Below are 18,036 nucleotides of genomic sequence, written 5' to 3' on the forward strand. Positions count from 1 at the left end.
AAGTTTTCTTTTTATATTTATTATTTCTGCTAAATTCTTATACATACATTAACAATACGTGTGACAAATCGGTGCAAAATATATTTCGCCAACTATAACGTTGCGGTACTAACCACAGATTTTACCCATCCCAATAAGTGTCTGAAGAGCATCACATTTTGATGACCTACGAGGCTATGATAGCATATGCCATAAAAATCCACAGCCGTTAACACATTCAAAACCCTGCAAGTGCCGTAGCTTCACTATTACGGCACTTTTCAACCGCTACCCAATAAAACGTGGCGAGGGATGGGACACGTCGGGGTAGCGACAAAGTTTATTAAAACTCTCATCCCTTAACACCTTTAAAACCCGTAAGCGCCTTAGCTTCACTATTACGGCACTTTTTAACCGGTACTTAGATTTTTTTAAACTAAGGCACTTTTTATCAGTGCTTTGCTTGTAATTCTGACTGCAAATAATCCATTCGTTATTTTATTGTGAAAATAAGCAAATTCTGAAAACCGTGAATTAATGAAAACTTGTATGCCGTCTTGATACGCGTTGCATTTCAAACATTATATGAAATAAACTGAAGATGGAACTGGCGGAACTCACGATGCCCACGATGCCAGAAATTCAATACGATTAAACAATAAACATCATAGGTATATTAATCTAGTAATCTAGAGTATGTAGTAGTAGTAGTAATATGTTTTTAAATTTGTTTTATTTTTGGGGTGCAATAAATAATAGAGCAAGATCAAAAAAAGTCTGCAACGATTATGATAGCAAACGCAGTGCAAGTGTTATTTATAAGTCATAATTTTATAGAAGTTTTACGTTTAAAATAACACTTACACTGCGTGCGCTATCAACCAGACTTATCTTAGTCTAACTCTATTCTACATTACTTTAGGTACTTTATATTTTTAAAGGGTTGGCTCATCCCTAGCCGTTAGATGGAATCACTACGAGCGAGGCTTACAATGGACGTTTATAGGCCAAGATGGCGTTTGCACCTCACGACACGACACACTGATACGTCACGATATGTGAACAATCACTTTAATACTAGCGGCTCAGTGAGCAGGTGGACCTTACGAACCAGTAAAAGTGTTGTTTATACGTCGTAATAATTTCATAGAAGTTTGATGTTTAAAATAACACTTGCACTGCGAGTGCTATCAGACTTTTCTTGGTCTAACTCTGATTACCTATCGAACTCACCCAACACTGACTTTGGATAGTTAACTTCAAAAATCTTGTATTAAAAATCTAAAAAAGTTGTTACAGCTTGGCAAAAAAGAGTAGAAATTAAAAAGTGGCAACACTGTAGTGCCATCCTTTTCAAACCAATATATATAAGATAATTTTTAAGAAAAAAAAACCGACTTCTATGGGGCCCGGTGAAAGATTATGGTAGATGGTGCACTATGTAGAAAAGGAGGTAAAACCAGTACTTTCTAGTAGCATTTCGTTTCCGTAAGGGTCGTAGTTCTAGCCTAACCTAACCCACTTCTCTGATAGCAGTTCGGTTCTGTGAGGATCGCAGTTCGAACCTAATCAAACCCACTTTTCTAGTAGAATTTCGTTTCTGTAAGACTCGCAGTTCTAACCAAACCTAACCCACTTTTGTTCGGTTCTGTGAGGATCGCAGTTCAAACCTAACCTAACCCACTTAACGGCACATGCGGTGCGGTGTACGGGAGTTTGAGCGGGAGGGGTTTGGCATCATCATACCCACATTTTATGGTAGGTAATCATAGTGGTTTATTTAGTTTAGGTATCATAGTGGTTTTCCGCCGGGTCAAGGTCCGGGTCTCTGAGTCAGAGTCCGGGTCCGAGTCCCGGTCCGAGTCCGGGTCCGGGTCCGGGTCCGAGTCTGGGTCCGAGTCCGGGTCCGAATCCGGATCCGAGTCTGGGTCCGAGTCCGGTTCCGAGTCCGAGTCCGAGTCTGGGTCCGAACCGGATCCGGGTATGAGTCCGGGTCCCAGTCCAAGTCAAAATCGAAATTCGAAATCACCAAACATGTACTATGCGTCGTTGAAGAGTTCTGTTCTGATCATCATCAGCAGTTCCACTTCATCAAATGCGACAGTTTTTAATGTAAATGCTTGATTTTATGATGAAAATACAAAAAAATCTATACGTATGCCTTTAAGATTTGAGGAGTTCCCTCGATTCCTTATGGATCCCATCATCAGAACTCGAGCTTGACAGAAATGTGGCTTAAAAACTAAACTTGCTTAACAAACATAACGAAGAGGACAAATCGCCAAACGTGAACTATGCGTCGTTGAAGAGTTCCGTTCTGATCATCATCAGCAGTTCCACTTCATCAAATGCGACAGTTTTTAACGAAAATGCTTGATTTTCTGATGAAAATACAAAAATGTCTATACGCATGCCTTTAAAATTTGAGGAGTTCCCTCGATTTCTCATGGATCCCATCATCAGAACTCAAGCTTGACAGAAATGTGGCTTAAAAACTAAACTTGCTTAACAAACATAACGAAGAGGACAAATCGCCAAAGGTGAACTATGCGTCGTTGAAGAGTTCCGTTCTGATCATCATCAGCAGTTCCACTTCATCAAATGTCACGTGGTGCTGGAGTGCAGCGGATTGGCCCCATACAGGGCAAAACATCTCGGATCCCCGAGAGACCTCCCCGAGGTCCTACTCAACATCAAAGGTCTGATAGGATTCCTCGAGGAGCTGGGCTGGCAAGACTAGCCCACCCCATATCACGCAAAATAGGCGCAAGACGTCGAGTTGCGGAAAATCGCCCGTACTACAATACAATACAAATGTCACGTTTTTGAATGTATATGCTTGATTTGTTGATAAAAACACAAAAATCACCATATGTATGCCTTTAAGATTTGAGGAGTTCCGTCGATTCCTCATGGATTCCATCATCAGAACTTGATTTTGACAAAAACGGGACCAATCTGTATGCATATACATACAATCAAAAAAATAATTTTCAAAATCGGTCCAGTAATGACGGAGATATGGAGTAACAAACATAAAAAATAAAAAAAATAAAAAAAAATAAAAAACATACAACCGAATTGATAACCTCCTCCTTTGGGATTTGGAAGTCGGTTACAAACGGGATGACACTACAGTGTTGCCACTTTTTAATTTCTACTCTTTTTTGCCAAGCTGTATTTTGTCGTATCGTGGACATTAAAGAGTATTTTAACGCGCGGCTAATGCAAGAGGCATTGATAAAGTGTATTAAAGCGGTAGAATTGCTCTCATTAGATTTCTATCGCCGCAGGATGAATTTATATCGACTGGCGAATACATGTCGTGAAAGTGTTTAGGATCGTTTTTGGGTTTAACAAAGTCGAATCTCCTCCTCTCGAATTTAGTGGTTACTCGTGATCCTAAGAATCGACACAGTTTCAAAGGCGGTTAGATAGATAGATATAAAGATAAATAATTAATTACAAGGATTTACAAACGAGTGTTAATTGAAGCCCGAAGCCAAAGGCGAGGGCTTAATTATCATGAGTTCGTAATTCCTGTACAGCCCGTAACAGACACAATGTAAGTATCTCATCATACACACACTTGTGAGGAAAATAAATTAAAATTAGTAAAAAGTCTGTCTAATTTCGGACGAACATTGTAATGTTTGAAATTTAGGATTTACGCTCTGCGCACCTTTGACGAGATATTAACAAGCTAATTTTATGGTTGAATTCACATCCATGTCACGTTAGTTCAAATGCAACCTTCGACAAGTGTGGTGAAATAGTTATTTACGATACAAGAGCGGAAAAGAGGAAATTCGAAACGAGTGGCCATAAATTAAAACAGGGCCGAAGGGAGTGTTTTATGTCGACACCAGTTTCGAATTACATATTCGCACGTGAATCGTACAACGTTTTACAGTAGGTACATATGACCCTTTAAACTTTTGACATCGCACTAAAAGTGCTATTTTACACACTAGTGCGGGAAAATAACACCATAAATATATTTGCAACACGCTTCATACAGCAAATACCCGTGAAGGGAAAATGTTGAAAAGTACGATTGTTTAGATTGTCGGCGTCGGCGTAAAAATTTTACGAGCGCATAAATTACGGTGCGATAATAACGCCGCATCCCCAAATGCTTGCTGTTATTACTGCAGCTTATGATATATAACGGCGAGCTATCGTCTCATCCAAACATAGTGCGGCGTCACGGCAGACCTCGAAGGAGACGGCGGCACGATCTTGACGTCTTTCGGAAAGATTGGCCTGATATTGCCATAATATATAATGGGTCCTCTACACGATGGACCAATGCCGGCCACTCCAAGGAACGCATTTATGCGTTAAAGGGAGCAAGTGATATTGCTATCTCATTCTACCTCATGACTGCGTCCCTTGGAGTGGCCGGCGTTGGCCCATCGTGTAGAGGAGCCATAACGAGACGCGTGGAAGAAAGAGAGGGAGGCATTTGCCCACCAGTGGGACACAACTGGCTAACAAATAAAATAAATAAATAAATATCGTCTCGGCTAAAACATGATGTAATGACGGCTACGCGTTCCGAGAGTAGCCGATAACTTGGTTTTCCCGTTTGTAGCGAAAACCACCTATTAACAAGAAACCGCCTGACGGATCGCTAGTAGTGAATGTATTAAATACCAAATTCTGTTAACTTTATATGTGCAGTAGAAAAACAAATAAGATATGTAGGTTCAGTCAAGAGCAAAAATATGCGTGCATAAAACTTACATAGCTCTTTTATTTTTGAGGTAGGTAAGTACATAGGGGTGCAAATATTTTAACACTTAGGGCCCCCCCACATCTGGCGTCTTTCGAGCGTCGGCGTCTAGAATTCTATGGTCGCTGCTCGACGCAACGTCGACGCAACTGTGCAGCGACATCATTTTCCATAGCGCTGACCAGATGCCGACAGACGCCGACGCTCGAAAGACGCTAGATGTGGCGGGCCCTTAACTGTATTTAGCTACCTAGTTAGTTCCTAAAGACATATTTGTTTGTTTTGTTTGCTCGGTATGCAGTAAGAATATCATCGAAAAATTATAATTATTATTGCCCTAGGTATTCACTGACAATCGAGAAAATAAAATTTAAATAGCATTAAGTGAAATATTGGGGAAAACAGCACCATTTGGGGAGAAATTAAGAAGTTTGCGATCTTTATGGCAAGTTGGGGACATTATTTGCATGTTTTTTCACTTCGTCCACTTATTTTCAATTAATTTGGTAAAAAATACGCCGGCTATCCAAGTAGGTACTTAATTATGTTATACGCAATCACATTGAAAATTTATAAAGCACAACACGGGAGGCATAAAATTATGAATTACGAGTATCTAACAATGATATCGCCCACACTGTTAACAGACCATCGGTATCTAAACCGTATTACAAAAGACATAAGGTCCATTATTGATGGACAGTTAAGAGTGTTGCTGCTTGTACGTAAATATGTAAGTGAGTAAACATCTTTTCGAGACAATGGTTTGATATTTTTCCGCGATAACTTATTTGTTTCAAAGACAGTAACGTCAGTAAATAGTGTATGGCATTATTTTCACCACCCCAGCCGTAAAAGTTGCATTTTATCCATCCATAAAAGTGGTAATTTGATGCTAATTTTGAATTGTTCCCTTGTGTTGGCCGGTAGAATAAATTTTTAAATGATGATTATGAATGATATTAATATTATTATTTCTAAACTAACCGGCTCTGCTTATTACAAAAATTAATAATGTTTCTAAAGATCTGAAGTTACAAAACTCGTAGCAAGGGAAACTTATCGTCCAAAAGAAATTACCCCCAGCTCAACTAAGCAATAAAGTTATCAATAAGTGCAATAAGTATGTTCAATATTTAATCTGCCGTGTACGTTGGTTCAATTTGCGAAGAATTTCACAAGTTGGAGTCTAGAACAAATATTACTTTAAGCGAAGTAGTGCGAAGTTCCAGGGAAATAACTGGTGGCCACAGGGAAGGTTATGACAGTATGTACACATTTTAGGAAGACATATAAAACCATGGAGGATGGGCAGATTTAGATGGACACCGGCCTATGAACAAATAAAAATAACCGATTCCAATGGTAATTGGAAAGGTATTTTTATATACTCCATTTTTTGTATGGTGAGACTTGTCAAATATCTGTTTAAAAAATTATGACACAAATAAATATAAAAAAACGAATAAAAAACTTTAGTTTCTTCTAGTATGATTTAGTATTTGATCGACTACAACAAAACCTTAGAGGACATCATTAAAGTTCTGAAGGAAAATGAAGATTGGATACCGGAAATATATCTATCTTAATAATTATCTTATCGCATACTATAATAAAACAAGTCTACCTCCCCTTCTGCGTAAAGTTCTACTGTGGCATACAGCGGCCGCACGGTGCGCTTATAAACTGATTACGGACCGCAACTCCATACGAGTATTACGAGGAAGTCCGTGTACGTACACGTACGTAAACGTGTACACGTAGGTCCCTAGCTACTTGAGATGGATGTAATAGCGGAGATTCTGTGGGAAATCTGGGGCAACACGGAATGGGGCAAAACCGATCTGGCCAAAGGATGTCGTGTTTCGGGGTAAACTAACGAATTTGACACAAATACAGAGGGTGCAACAGAGCCACGCCATTTTGTCACCTAAATTAAATAGTCTCTCTTCTTCTTCTCTTCTTAATCGCTCCCCCATTGCTGAGGATCGTGACTCCACTTGCGATTTATAAATTGCCTCCAACTGTTGCGGTCTGATGCTTGATGGAAGGCGGTGGTAACAGGTAGCTCCAGCTGTTCGGAGATCTGGTCCGACCATCTCTTTAATAAATTAAATAGTGTTTAGTGTTAAATGTATGTATGTTAGACATGTTAGTCTATAACCTTATAGACAGCAGTTTACACAGTAGGTACAGTAGGTACCTACCTAGCAGGTCTAAAACTGCCTAAGTGAAATTTTAAAAATAACAATAATAATTATAAAAATTACGAACAGTCTTTTTCTGTTTGTATTGTATTATACTGAACATTTGTTGTTGTTGTGTTGTGTCTTTTCCAATATTAACTTCACCTGGAAAGTGTAATGAAAACTTTGTATGTAACATAAGCAAGTAACAAGGGATATTTCACCTGGAAAGTGTAATTAAAACTTTGTATGTAACATAAGCAAGTAACAAGGGATATAGAAATCAAAACCCCCACTATCAATATCGAGTTTCTTTTTGACTTTTTTGAGCAGTTTTGGACGTATCTTCCTTACCTTTGCAATGTTATGTGATGTTACCAACAGTATAATCTTTGTTATATTTTACGTATCACGTAACTGAACAGGTATAAGTATTTTTTCTTCAAGGGCAATTCCCAGAAATTGACTTGAATTTATTTCTTCGACGTCCCACATATTCCCATTTCAATAGAACGAACGCAGATTGAGAGACAAGAAATATCTCGTGTCGTTCCCAAAAGTTATGGATATTGGAGGTTTTTTGTCGTGAAACTATTATTTGTGTATAGTTGGGATTAAGAATTCACCAGCATTACTGATGCGGTAATGCTGCGCAGCATTGCTGCCGACTGTATTGCTGTCGCAAATGTCAAAAATCTAACCAGCAACATCGATAAATCTACTAGTATGTTGTCAAAGAGTCTCGTCTATTTGTATATAAAATAAATTGAAGGTAAGGTGGGGTGAGATGAATATATAGTCTCTTTTGCTCGAGGCAAGACAAAAAGTATGAGGATTCCATACAACTGTTTCTCTTGCACCGGTGATAGTCTTACCCCACCTCACCTTAGTATTATATTTACCTCCATAGACTAGGAATCCTCTAGACCGAGTTTAGAGCAATTATTTCATGCAACCGATGATGCCTAAAATGCGGGGGTGCGCGGGACGAGGTGAGCGAATTACCGTGCCGCGATTGGTCCGTTCAAAGACACGGACGTCACACAAAGACACTTTCGATTCGAACATGGAGTAAAATTACCGTATGCGTGGCAGAGGGGGTAGCGCGACTATGCTCAGTCTGGAGGATGTTTTGTCTGTGTTTACCTCTGAAAATCCGCAATATGGCGAAGGCGACATAAATTCTTGTGAGGGTAGAACAACTTGCTGTCGAAGATTAAAAAAAAAACTTTAAAAAATTCAATCTTCTTTATTCGCGCTCCCATTATCCCAAACGACTGGTAAGATAAAGCATCCCATCCAAACGACTGGTACGTTAAACAAATTCACTTTTACACCCCTGTCAGACGCCGTAAACAAAATACAAGCCGCCCACATTTTACATTTTTACAACGTAACTTGTGAGATTCGTGTATGAGCGATGGGGGGAGGGGGAGGGATTTACACATTAAGGGGGCTATTTATGATGTTTATGGTCTTAGAAGATTTGACTGTATTTTGTCTTGATATTTATTTTGGGATTACGAGAAAGTTGAAGCGATATGTATCACTGAAGTTTAAAGTAATACCTATTTCTTGAAATATGAATTCAGTAGTAGGTAGTAATAGTAGTAGGTACTTAGTTGTGTAAACGACTGTGAAAAATAAGCACACTGCCCGCCTGATAGTAAACAGTCGCTGTAGAGTATTGATGCCTGCAAATTCAAGGGTGTTACAATATGCTTGTGTCGTTGCCTGAATACTCCTTTTTTTAAAGAACCTTATATTGCATTTAAATAAAAGAACATCGTTCGTCAATTTATAATAGTTCTGTCACAAAATTTATATCAAAATTATCATACAAAACTCTCGAACCTCCTAACATATACAATTCCTTTAAGCCGTCTTTTAAATGAACTCATACAATAAGAAGCTATCTCACGATATATATACAAGTGGCAATTATTTAACCACTACATGTATTCCACAGTTAGGTGGCATAAATTATAGCCCATAGTAATTATACCAACGTTATACCGGGTGAGGCCTGTAATACGAGCAAATAATTAAAACATAGATTGTACTCCTCAAACGGTGACACTTCTGTTCAACAACTTTTAAAAATTATGAAGTAATTAGACTCCCTATTTTTCATACAAAATAAATATTATCTTCAATGGACGCCATCGGCACGCCATATCATTGTGATTGACGTTGCATGTCACGCCTTAAACATAACAAAATTCGCAATACATTGCGGCTTAGAATAAACTTTAAAGTGTATTAAAAATCAAACCTCAAGTTATTTTTAAAAGTCGCTGAACAAATGTTGGTCAGTATGAGGACTACAGCCTACAGTTTAATTTTTTGCTCATTTTACAGGCCACACCCGGTATATGGACGGCAAATTGAATTGAACGTGTGCTATTCGCATGCGTACTATTAAATTAATATGTGGTTAGGATCTGGCCGATTCTGTTTTCAAAATCTGTTACAGATAAACTAAGGATGCTAAGCAAGAAGAATTCCGTACATTGATCCTCCATTTCCTTTCTCTATCTCACGCGCGTAATTCTAATGCTGTCCTGCCCATGTTACCCGCTCAATGCCACTGTGCGAATGGGACAGAAAATACAGCAATATAATTATGCGCGTGGCGCGTGCATTAGAGATAGGAAATCGAAATATATGATTTTTTTCCCAGGTAGCAACCACCAGTTTGGCACTGGCATAAACGCTATCGAGAACGTAACTTACTTTCTATGCATCTCGCTCGTACTCGCATATTAGGGCGAGCGAGATGCATAGAAAGTAAATTACGTAGTCGTTAGCGTTTATGTCAGTTTCGACTCTGTCATTGACTCATGGTACGGCTACTGGTGTCCTTTGTTTCTTTTATCATTAGGTATTTCACGAGCATCAATAATTACGAGCGCAATGCCTTTTACGGTAGATGTCGCTAGAGCCTCCCTAAGGCTCATATGTTAGAAATATTCAGTTCTCGGGCGGGTAGTCTCAGTAGCTTATGGCTCCTCTACACGATGAGCCAACGCCGGCCACTCCAAGGGACGCATTTATGCGTTAGAGGGAGCAAGTGATATTGCTATCTCATTCTACCGCATGGCTGCGTCCCTTGGAGTGGCCGGCGTTGGCCCATCGTGTAGAGGAGCCATTACTCGTAGTTGGCAGGGCATGAGCTAGTGATCCAGTGTCGCGGGTTTGAGCCTCGCCTGAGACAGTAAAATTTTCCACTTTTATTTCTAAGACTCAAGGTCGTATCAAATGAAAATTTAAACTATCTAATTGTGAAAACAGAATCAGCCTCCAGTATGCATGTGAGCTTAAGACATTCGAATGGATATTATACAACACTAACGTACTGGATAGGCCTGCGGGCATTATTGGTACATTGTCTTAATATTGGTACACGGAATGTTTACTCTGTTGTACCATGAATGTACAAAATGATTCATGATATCTTATTCTTGAAAGACTAGAATTAAGAGCCCTTCAACGTGCACACTAGCGCCACAGCTAAATAATCGTGATTATTTAAATTTAACGAAAGATATTGAAAAAAGGGGGCCGCTACGTACTGTATTGTGTATTTAAGTACCTTTTGAATACATCAGACTAGTTTTTATGTTGCTGGATTCGTCAATCTATGCGTCCAAAGTTAAAACGGTCGTTTTTGTTTTGAGTTCCTAGATCGACGAAACCAGCAACACAAAAACTAGTGTGATGTATTCAAAAGCTACTTAAATACACAATACAGTACGTAGCGCCCCCCTTTTTTCAATATCTTTCGTTAAATTTAAATAATCACGATTATTTAGCTGTGGCGCTAGTGTGCACGTTGAAGGGCTCTTAAAGATAAACCTGTAATATCGCCATAGCTCCAACAAGTTTTCATTCTTAACATAAAATATCTGCAATATTTTTCCCCAGCTCCCTCACTCGATTAAAAAGCAATACAAAGTTAGGTGATACATCCAGACCTAGATCTAGACCTAATCCACTTATCCAGAGTAGTCAGCGATTCTAAATCTCCGTTATACACTCACAGTATTTCCCCAAAGAGCGGGCCTTATAAACGCGCAAGCGAGCCAATCCTCGTAACAAATAAATTATTGTAGAAATACATATAATATTTATGTTTTGTTGTGTTATTAAAGCTGTTTTAGGGTCAGCAACAGGCATGTAACACCTCTGTAGTATCAGGCGTCCATTACGTCCATAGGCTACAATGACTGCTTACCATCAGGCGGACCGTAAGCTTGTTTGCTTCCGACGTGATATAAAAAAAATCATAACTGAACTTGCTTGACTACTCAGATATTAGAAACCCTCTAATTCTATGATGCGTCTAAAAACCGCACATTACGGCCAGCATAAAGACTATAGGTACCTGATTTTATTCTTAGTTATTCTCAATAAATATATTCTTATTCTTTTTATCGCTATTGTCATTATAATATATACTATATATTCCTTAAATTAGGTTTAAGTTTGAGTAGGCATTAAAGAAAACATTTTTAAACATTATCCTATAGTCAGACCGTAAAAAGTCTGCAGCGATTTTGATAGTCCACGCAGTGCAAGTGTCATTAATTTTAAACGTCAAACTTCTATGAAATTGTGACGTATACATAACACTTACACTGCGTGGGCTATCAAATCCGCTGCAGACTTTGTTTGATGCAACTCTATCAAGGACACTGTTATTGTCGTGTTTTCTTATATATTACACGAACTTTAGTATAAGTAAATAGTTTAAAATCAGTCTTAGAGGGATCAAATTTCGTAACTCAAATATTTCTTCGACTTTCGTACAAAAACACTCGAGTATCGCCAGTACCTACACTCCTGTTTGTCCCCCTAATAGCGTGCAAATATTGTGAAAGGAAAAGGCACAACCTCCGTCCCAAACATTGGGTATAGCTGCCATATTCGAACTTCAAGATATTCACAAGAGACGACACGTACTAGATCCATTCTAGATACGTTATACTTCAGATATCAACTAGTTCTCTTTTGCAGTGCAATTCGGGCAACTAATGTCACTTTTACGTTAGATAGAGCAAGATATCTATTAGATGTGAATTGGATCTCCAAGTCATATCCTGTGGAAATCGTTCAAGAGTATCTCCAGAATCGCGCAAATGTCAAATTTGACAGGTTAGATCTTAAACATATCGTTATCGTATCTTGGTGATGTCTAAAACATGTCTAATAGATGTCTATTTCAAAATCCGAATCGGGCCCTAGGATGTCCGCAGTTTAGAAGTTTTAAGATTGCTCATTGGATCATCCCATGATACCCTTGGCAAACTTACACAAATTACGTAGTAATTAGTGTCCGACCGGAACCGGATCTTTCGTCGAAACCGAAACCAAAGAATAGTTTTCACTCGGCCGAAACCGAAACATTTATTTATAGGATTAGGTACGCATATAAAAATCTTTGGAAAATAGTCGGTGGCCTTTCTTTTTTGACATACCTATATGTACCATCACGCTCCGGCATTGTTGAGCATTTAGGGTACTAGCTAACTAAATTGGTTGTTTAATACCCTATGAAATGTCCAATTTAGCTAGAACCCTAAATAACTACTCAACAATCACGGAGCGTGACTGTACAATAACACACCTATAAGTTGTAACAAGTGGTATGAAAACCGCGCATATTCTAATGAATAAAGACGAATTAGATATAGTTAACTAGCCGAACGATATCTGAAATCACAATATAGTAAGTATATAAGTTGCGACACGACCGAAGTTCGGCAGTTTTATAGCTAAAACCGAACATTCAGCCAGAACATGATGTTATGCCGAAACCGAAGCCGAAACTTCGTTCAGAAACTAGTAATTAGCAAGATGGTATAGTATTTCAATTCCCGCCCCGCCGGGAATGACCGTTTTGTGAGCCGGGACAGAAATGAGGACGTTTGAAGTTGGGGTCGGATTCAATTTTCACTTCATTAATAATTATGTCCTTTAAGTGGGCAGGTTTGGTTTGTTCTGGGTTTCTTTGACCCATCGTCCACACTGTTAACTGCCCATCGATGGACCTTATTACAAAAGGCATAAGGTGTCCACCGATGAACATTTAAGAGTGTTGCTAATTTGTACCTACGTTTTTGTATACGCGAAGGAAGATCTTTGTGTTAAGTAAGCAACGTAGGAAATATTTTTAGATAAAATAAAAGTAGGTAATGGTAGAATAATTATACCGATTTTAAAAGTTATTCCAAGAATGTTTATATTTAAATATTCCATAATGAGTAAAAAATTGACACAATTTTCGCTTTTGATCTCATTTTTAATTATTTAATGTTTAATAAGCGTATATTAAAAGAGCAATAGAAAAATATTATCACCACGAAATCACGACATCGTTTGATCCTACTTCCTTTCAGCTACAAATAAAATTAATAGCGAGTATCAAACATCGTGTTTCTAACTTGGTCAGGTAAAATAGGTCAAGCCAAGGAAGTAACAAATTGGGGATACCTCCGCAAAAACAAAACAATAAATTTTCGAAAGAATTAACCAGGGATTTATCTTCCCTTCTATTTAATAAAGTTAACCTTATAAATAGGACAGAGATTTCATAACCTGGGAGTTATATGGGTGAATTTATGAAATATACGGTAGATAGGGGAACAGGGGAGAGTTGTGAGGTGTGCTGGGAATTTCATAAGGGCTGATATATGGGTGCTGAGATTTGGGACGAGTGGAATACCTGCCTAGCTTCTTTACCTATATTGGAATGTTGATTTAGGGGCACAGTTGTCTTATCGTTTAACTGCAGAGTACAGACGTTGAATGGATAAATTTGTTTTCCAAAATCGAATTTCCTTATATCATCATCATCATCATCAATGATGAGCAATGAGCATAGGCCTCTCTCCTAGTACGCCATTTGTTGCAGAGTCACTACCGACAAGGCTTGGAGGCCGTTAAAGAAGATAAGCCGTTTAAGAAATGAATATTCAAACAACACAACATTCCCAAGAAACTGCGAAACCACAACAGCACCGTAAAGATAATTCACTTTGCCAACAAACGCGCGAGCAAAGTCGCTGGTGCGCGGCGTGCTGTACTTTCAGATTTGATAGTTCAGGTAATAAGGCCGCGCTTACACTGAGCTGCTAAAGCGCTGCGTTTTTCAAAAAAACTAAGCGCTCTATGAGTGGGGACGTGTACTTTTAAATTTTCACTTTTATGTTTTCACTATGTTGGCAAAAGGATTGGCTTTCGCATAAGCATCGCTGATGCATCTCGCGGTGTACCTATCTTCTTCTTAGCTAAATTATTAGGCCTTACACTAAAGTTAGGAAAAGGTAAGTATTTCTGACAAATTTAACCTTAATTATCCAACCTAAACTAACTTTACTGTACTTAGTACCTACGTACTCTTAAAAGTTGAATGGGTAGGTACTGTATATGATGAATTGACGACCAATATAATTGTTTTTTATAAGTTTATTTTAACTAGATTAACCAAAACGGAAAACCAAACTACAACTCATTTGTCAAAATTTTACCTTCGAAGGTTTTCCATAATACAATTAAGTATATCACGTCTAAATGCGCTCCGAATAAAATCCACCATTTCTGACAATCCGTGATACATGCTGATGATTTATCCCACATTTATCACGCGATAAACGCTGTCATGATACAACATGATAGAATGCCCTCGCAAATATTTATGTACTAGCACCGCGAGTATATCATCTCCGGAAGGGACGGCGTTGTTTTATTCAATAGGGGTTGACCGATCGGTTGGCTTAGCGCCCGATATGTCAGAGGTCAGAAAGAGGTCTTGTGTCTCGTAAATACTAGCTTGACATATGCCACATATGGTCATTTGTTTTTAATTAGAATAAATATGTTGATGGTGGCAATTTTCTGCAACTTTTCAATCACACAATCTTTAAGAAAGATTTTATTTTTCATATAAGGTCGATTTACGTTTGACCTTTTATTGGCATTTTTAAATGAAACCATTTAGGGTTGAATTTTTCTAACTATATTAATTAGAGTGGGTTAGAGAGTGTATATCGCAGGCGAGATACGTCGCGCTGCTCCCGTGCTAGAACTACTGTAACAAATGTGTTTCAATAGTAAAGCTGTTAATTGCGGTCACAATCCGGATGTCACCTTAACGCTACAATTAACGCCGCTGCAGTCACCATCTTAGTGTCAAACAAGTGTCAAAATTGACGTTTCTTCAAACATAAACGTCACTTTTGACACTTGTTTGACACTGACATTTCCAATCCATAGGTATCGGTTCAATATCTAGTATTTGACGTATCTCATTGTTCGAATGCGGCTGTTAATGTAAACGTTAAACAGCCCAGCGTTAGTAAACAGTAGTGTGAACATAGCTTTAGTGTGTTTGCGACGGTTTACGGCGGTTACCTCTAACTTTCCTAGTGTCCCCTCTGCCCGCTCGCTCATATTTGTTCCACAATTGTTTGGACATCGTCTCGGGAAGCCTTACCATTTTAGATATCTATTCATAAAACATAAAATGGTTCGAAATATGTTTAGATTACAACATGAAGTCGAACCAAGCTAACTCTCATGACATTTGCAATGACAATATCAATTTCCTATAAAAAAACGTTTACGATGACACTCCCTCACTTTGTTTTGTTCAAGTCGGTGCTAAGTTAACTTAGACGGAGTCTACACATTCGTCAAAGTGCCTAAATGGAAATGTCATGAGTAACTTATCAAATACAAGGGCTGTACAATAAATAACAAACATAACACTTGGTCTAATAGCTCACGTCCAGTATTGGGTTACTGAATCTGTCGGCACGCACGGCTAGCCTTCTTGGACATGGTATATCCACAGTATAATTCAGATCAGTAAATCAACAAATCAAGAACCACTAAATACCTAATTATTTCAGACGATTCGCGAGCTTATAGTAAGTGATTAGGTTTAAACTCTTTAAACGATATCCCCCTACTGTAGTTAAATTTCATTCGATAGCGCGACGCGATGTAGTTTTGTCCTACCAATACTTAAAAAAAACCTGGAAACTGACATACTCGCTAGCGACTGCGTACCTAAAGTAAACTAATTCACAATGCGTCTGTTTCGAACATTGGTACATAGCAAGCAATGCACTGCGTTAATTAAATTGATGCAGTCGCTAGCGTTTAAGGCCGCGTACAACTCGTGGTGAGGATACTAATATTTCCTAGTTGAGCTACTGCGATAAATACATGACTGTGTCTACGGTCGCAGACGTGTGGATTGCATATCGATATCACATCGATACGACGGACAGACAGAGCGGTCTCCGTGGACTTAACCCATCTTAGGGGCGGGGCGTGATGACTTACGACGAAAATTATTATTTGATATTGGACTGTAAAGGTCGGAATAGTAGGTACATTACTACAGAGCACGGTGGTCGGCGCGCCTTGTAAAGGCGGCCATAATTAAAAAAAATGTTAATTATCGTAGTTTTTTTTCGGGAATGAGTATATGATGTAACGAATATTGTTTTTAATAAAATAAAACACTTGTTTCAGTATATAACATGATAAGTATATTAAACTTTTCTCCATTAAAAATCACATCATAAAAAACCTGAAGTCTTTGTTAGTTTTAACTATTAATACATACTAAAAATGCATAAGAAACACTAAAACAAAATAACTAAACTAATACAAATAAATACCTAACCTAAAAATTGCCCCGATTAGCTGTCCGCGGGCAAAAAAAATTAAATACTAAATGGAAAAATCAATCATAAAGATCGAGTATACTTCTATAGAAAAGATAACAGTAAAGCAAACGAAAACAATAAGTGAAGCATTAAATTCTATTCAGTACTAGTTAATAAGCTTAATACGTTACAAGAAAGTGTAGTTTTTTTTTTACGCGGCAATTTCCTCTTGGAGGTTATTAATGGATCCGAGTTTAAAAGAAGCCTGTGAATAAGGTCTTCGTTGGTGTGGGTTCGTGACATTTTTCTGGTATGGTCTCGCCTGAACATCTTTATATTTTTATTTGTTGACTCAGCTGCCTCTTCGGACAGCTCTCCAATAGGAACGAGCGTTTTCTATAATGATGGCACCATGTATAAGCACTTTGTGTACTGATGAAGGCAAAGGATACCAGCCATATGCATCCATGAGTTGGCCAGCCGTTTTTGTGGCATATTCTTCAAATTTTCTTACATTGATTGTATAACCAGACGATATGCACTCCAAAATAGTTCCACACTGTTCAATAAGGCTTTGCTGGATACCTGTGATTTCAGCAGACACATCAGAGTGCTTAAAAAATTTCCTCGCAGTATTTCCATCGTTGGATGTGCCACTCCCTCCACTTCGTGGTTTGTCTACAATTAGACCCAACTTCTGCCGAAACTCATCCTGGATTTTTTTCTTTCTCAAAGCTATGTGCTTTTTATCCTCCTCTGATGTAGCGTACCATCTTTTTGTTTCAAGTTTGTACGATAAATGAATAAAATATTCATAAAACCGAATCCACGCATGCAACGGCGAGAGTCCAAATTCCAATTTACTAAAATCAATAGGCCTTTCTATGCTAGAAGGAACGTCTCTCATTTGAGTTGGCACAGCTTTACAAAGGGTGCACGTTGCATTGGAAGTGCCACTGAGTGCGGCACATATTTTCCCATCAAGCATGGTGAGTTGCAAACAGTGATTTATGTTTATTTCTTTGCCGTCTCCGTACTTCACTATCGTAGGCACAAGCTGCTCAATTTTTTCTTGAAAGTATGTTTGTTCGTTAACAGTCGAATCTTTAGTTTCTTTAATAAACTGAAATCGAATTGGCCGGCAGTATCTAGTCGACGATGGGCGCGGGTTTTTCCAAAGCAGCACGGCGTCATCCGATGATGAAGTGGTTGAAATCAATCGAAGAGGTACATACGATGTTACGAATAGGCTTCCGTCTCCGGTCACATCTGAACTGGCGAAGTTTTGCTTATATTCACTATGGCCAGTGCTTCCATCAAAACCCCACTTTCCTATTAACGTAACATCACCCATCGATTCCTCTGGTATAGTACTTAAAACTTCGTTTTGTAGTTCTACTATGCGAGATGCAGTATGATTCAATAAACTCTGCAATTCCACTTCGCCTGC

General features: G+C 38.5%; 1 protein-coding gene across 1 annotated transcript in view; it reads right to left on the minus strand.

The window, feature by feature from the left end:
• LOC134663376 (uncharacterized) overlaps positions 1–18,036 on the minus strand; it is a 31,799-nt gene that overhangs the window by 12,757 nt on the left and 1,006 nt on the right. The window lies entirely within an intron of this gene.

The sequence above is a fragment of the Cydia fagiglandana genome, chromosome 4 (assembly GCF_963556715.1).
Source record: "Cydia fagiglandana chromosome 4, ilCydFagi1.1, whole genome shotgun sequence".
Classification (NCBI taxonomy): Eukaryota; Metazoa; Arthropoda; class Insecta; order Lepidoptera; family Tortricidae; genus Cydia; species Cydia fagiglandana.